Raw genomic sequence first — 4863 nt, 5'->3', positions numbered from 1 at the left:
GCCACAACTTTCCAACTGCACAAGATGTAGAAACCATGCAGAAACCATAACAGCCATGTTGCATGAACAGTTACATGCCTTGCCACTCAGTATTCACTAGATGAATATAAATATGGAATACAGATAATGATATGACCTCTTGTTCATATTCAAGCACTGAGAACACAATCCACCCCCTGAGGAACTCCAACTGGAGGAAGAGGAGATCGTGCAGTGATGTGATGAGCAGTGATGTCACAAACACGTCCTTGATCATTGATGTCATAAACACATTCCTGCTCAGTGATGTCATAAACACATTCCTGCTCAGTGATGTCATAAACACATTCCAGATCAGTGATGAAACCAAGGAAAAGCATGACATTGCATTTCTGGCTAAAGTCATCAGCATTCTTGACTCTGGTAGTTTGGCCTACTTTTGCATTCACTTTGTCTCTGCCAGACACTGTCAAAACATGTTGCTGTTTTTCACAAAGTTAGCACAAGTGCCTGGCCAACGTAGAAACAGGCAGTGTCCAAGATAGCTGGCCTGAAAACTGACAAACGACATCACAGTCTTGCAATGCTCACCCCAACCAGTGCTCCCCACACGCAAAGGTCAGTCTCGGGCCTTATCTGGCGGTCTGACCTACATGATGTCATAAACATTTCTTGCAGTCATCTGTCAGGAGGAGCTAAATCTGTTGCCAGCTTATGCAGAGCGACTTTCTATTGCGTGCAGGAAGGAGGTGGAGGAGGTGGGGGCGCTTGCGTGCACTCTGTGGCCTGGCTCACGACCTTGCGTCTGAGAAGCAGGGTCAGCTGGGCGGGTTCCTCCCACTCGCCCGCCGACGTGTGTGGCTCTGGGCGACCTCCGAGTCCTCTGGACCGCCAGGGCTTTGTTGGAGCTGTTGCTTAGATACGGCTGCACGGTGCGGCAGGACAGATGATGGAAAGGCTAGTTTGATGGTGCTGGTGTTAGCGGCGGTGGTCACACTCGGGCGATTTTACAGGCCCTGGTTTATTCTAATTCTTTCTGCTTTACTTGGTGTCTTCAACAATGAACTTCCCCCTCCCCAACAGAACAGTACACATATACTCTCACATATTCTATATATACATATATTTACACCACCTTCATGGACACATTCACTTACGCCTGTGTTCTAATGTCACAAACCTCAAGCCTCACCAAACCTGGGCTTTGTAACAGCCACCACATAAACACACACACACTCATACACACACACAGACACACATACACAAACTCACACACCATGCAGGTCTGTATGTACTGAATGTCCCATAAGCTGAGTTCCTTTGAGCTGGACTGAGAGAGTGAGAACTTCATTCAGGAGCCCACAGTAGTCGCCCCAGAGACCTGTGCAGGATCTCCTAAGGCTGAGACCTTCATCAGCGTTTAACACTGAAGCCAACGCACCACCATCCTCTTCGAATACCAAAGTAGCGCAATAGTGCAACATCGTGTTATGTGCAGTACAGGTTTCATTTGAAGCGAAATGATGACATAAAACTGTGTGATTGCTGTCGTGAAGGCTGAAATATATGTCCATCCGTGGACTCCAGGTGTGTGTACTCCTGACCTCTGACCCTGAATTAAATGTGAGATCCTACGTGTTCCTATAAGCCCAAGCATGGGGGACATGGGGGGGCTATGTGACGAGTGACCAGGGGGGAGTGTGGTTGTACGATCTTCGCTAGAGAGGAAATTCCTCCAGTGGGTCGTCCCCACACCTGTGCAAACAGACCGGGCCGTCCGGACAGCAGTGCTCGCCGACGCCCTGCTGCCTGCCTCTGAGCCCGAGGGTCACCAAGCTGCCAGCACTCACTCACACACACTCCCTTCTCACACGTGCACACACACACGTGAGCTTGTCCAACTGCACAAGGCATAATTCTGCTGAGGAAACGCAGTTAATCTGTGTTGAATTTTACGTGTAAACGAGTACTTACACTGTGCTGAAGCACAAGGACGTCCCTTATGTCAACGGCCTCTTAAGTACAATTTCATTAAACAGGAGTAACCTCATTTGCTCCAGAGCCTAAAATTATTTGGGTTTTTTGCTATTCTGCTTTGACCACTAACATGAACACCTGAAACTGAAGCCGTGATGGGCGGATTTAGAAGACAGGCCAAGCACATGAGCTTGAAGTTCAAGGAATGTGGGTCAAATGTGCGTTTGACATCAGAACCCTTGAGATGAAATGCTCGTTTCATTCCTCCTCTCCGTTGACTCGATCATGAGTCTCCAGTCTGTCTTGCTTCTTTTTTTTGATGTTATGTCTTTCTCAGTGAGACCTGTAATGTCTGTTATGTCTTTCTCTGCGAGGTCTGCTGCGACCAATTAAGGCCCACCGGTCTGTCAGCACATGGTGGGCCGGGTCTCGCTCCTCTGCCTCGGTTCCTCCTGGTAAAGAGTGAAGGGGCCCTGGGGGAGAGAGAGCTCGGAGTGGCGTGGGAACTCCAGCACTGTCCGCAAAGACAGAAGCTGTGGCGAGGATGCAGACACGGGGGCGCAGACACGGGGGCGCAGACACGGGGGTGCAGACACGGGGGTGCAGACACGCAGGCGCAGACACGCAGGCACAGACACGCGGGTGCAGACACGGGGGCGCAGACACGGGGGTGCAGACACGGGGGTGCAGACACGCAGGCGCAGACACGCAGGCGCAGACACGCGGGTGCAGACACGGGGGTGCAGACACGGGGGCGCAGACACGGGGGTGCAGACACGGGGGTGCAGACACGCAGGCGCAGACACGGGGGTGCAGACACGCAGGCGCAGACACGCAGGCGCAAACACGCAGGCGCAGACACGCAGGCGCAGACACGGGGGTGCAGACACGGGGATGCAGACACGCAGGCGCAGACACGGGGGTGCAGACACGCAGGCGCAGACACGCGGGTGCAGACACGCAGGCGCAGACACGGGGGTGCAGACACGAGGATGCAGACACGCAGGCGCAGACACGGGGGTGCAGACACGGGGGTGCAGACACGCAGGCGCAGACACGCGGGTGCAGACACGCGGATGCAGACACGCAGGCGCAGACACGGGGGTGCAGACACGCAGGTGCAGACACGCAGGCGCAGACACGGGGGTGCAGACACGCAGGCGCAGACACGGGGGTGCAGACACGCAGGCGCAGACACACGGGTGCAGACACGCAGGCGCAGACACGCGGGTGCAGACACGCAGGCGCAGACACGGGGGTGCAGACACGCAGGCGCAGACACGGGGGTGCAGACACGCAGTCGCAGACACACGGGTGCAGACACGCAAGCGCAGACACGGGGGTGCAGACACGCAGGCGCAGACACAGGAAAGCATCTGGGATTCCTTCCACCTTCTCTTCTGTCTCTCACCACAGATATCTGTTCTGTGTGTGTGTGTGTGTGTGTGTGTGTGTGTGTGTGTGTGTGTGTGTGTGTGTGTGTGTCTGTCTGTCTCTCTCTCTCTCTCTCTCTCTCTCTCTCTCTCTCTCTCTCTCACTGTCTCTCAGTACGGCAGGCCATGGGGTTTTTTATGGTGAGATAAGTCAACATGGCTGCTGCAGTACAGAGAGAACGCAAACACTCCCGCCACTCCCACGTCACCGCAGGCGTCACGGGGCCTGAATTAGAGCCGCCAAGGACCCCCTACATCTCCTGACCTTCCAGAGCAGGAGAACAGGACTGCACCTCCTCACAAGGTCAATCCATGAACCAAGAACCCTCAAACATAACTGAAACAAATGTAAACAACCTCACAAACGTAAACAACCTCACCGTGGAGTCATTATTTTACTAACACAAAGCAAAATGCCTATGCACATTTCCGCATTAGAAAGCTGGTGTGTTTCTTGCTTGCTGAGGAAGGCAATTTTCCCCCAGTCTCACGCATTAGGATCAGATTTCTGAAGGTAAACTCCTCATGCATATTCATGACTTATGCATATTCATGACTTGGATGCTAATTGACTGGTCCATTATCTTTAAATAGGCACTACACCCTGCTATCTCCACAGAAGGATTACATCATCATCAGGATGTATCATCTTGTGTAAATAAAGAGTAATTAGCATGTTTCATATATTGGAATGATAATTGAATATGTTTTCATGGCTGATATAATGGTGAGCTTGTAACCCAACCTTAAGCTCTTGTATAAGAGCGTCCCAGTTAACCGTAGAGAGATCAAATGAGTATAATTTGCTGCTGCCTTCAGAACTCACCAAAACGGGGCACTGATTCATTTAAAGTCATTTCTTGTTGTAAATGGTTCCTGTGAATCACCTTTCTTTACAGTGTCTGTACCGTTGCATAACTACACAACACAACTGCAGGCCTGTGTGATAGCTATGAATAAATATGGGAAAATATAACTACGACTGTGAGTCTAAATCATAGCTCAGACGAGGTCTTTCTCCACCTGAATGTTGGTGTTCTCACACTGTCGAGAAAGTCTGGCCACGAGGATGACTCTTCAGTTTGCCTTCTGCTGTTGTGCCAGACGTAGCTGATTAGCTGGGGAAAAGTTGGCGAGCGACGGCACTCTGGACAGACCTGGCATTGTCGAGGGCTGTGGTGAGAGAGCTTCTGCCTGAAACAACAGAGTGTCTAATCAGAAAGTCTCACACACACACACACACACACACACACACACACACACACACACACACACACACACACAACAGACTGTACTGTCCACTGTGTATGTCTCGGTTGAGGCAACCGAACCTTCTCTCTTTCTCCTCAGATGTTCAACCCAGCACTCCAACCTCTGCATGAAAGAGGAAACAACAGTACGAGCGATCTCTCGTGGAGTGGGGCCTGGGCTTCAGGCACACGAAGAGACAGACCTGCACGCTTAACGTATGGCC

General features: G+C 51.7%; 1 long non-coding RNA gene across 2 annotated transcripts; it reads left to right on the top strand.

The window, feature by feature from the left end:
• The first annotated feature begins 3169 nt into the window (after positions 1-3169).
• On the top strand, positions 3170-4863 carry LOC143522415 (uncharacterized). Of its 2 annotated transcripts, XR_013132989.1 has the most exons (4): positions 3170-3693; positions 3828-3903; positions 3984-4567; positions 4740-4863. It is a non-coding gene; the product is annotated as an uncharacterized LOC143522415 (long non-coding RNA). The 2 variants fall into 2 exon arrangements; XR_013132988.1 differs by having other exon boundaries at positions 3828-4567.

Source organism: Brachyhypopomus gauderio, chromosome 9 (genome assembly GCF_052324685.1).
Source record: "Brachyhypopomus gauderio isolate BG-103 chromosome 9, BGAUD_0.2, whole genome shotgun sequence".
Lineage (NCBI taxonomy): Eukaryota > Metazoa > Chordata > Actinopteri > Gymnotiformes > Hypopomidae > Brachyhypopomus > Brachyhypopomus gauderio.
The sequence above is the reverse complement of the archived record's forward strand: the minus strand, read 5'-3'. Positions and strand labels throughout refer to the sequence as shown.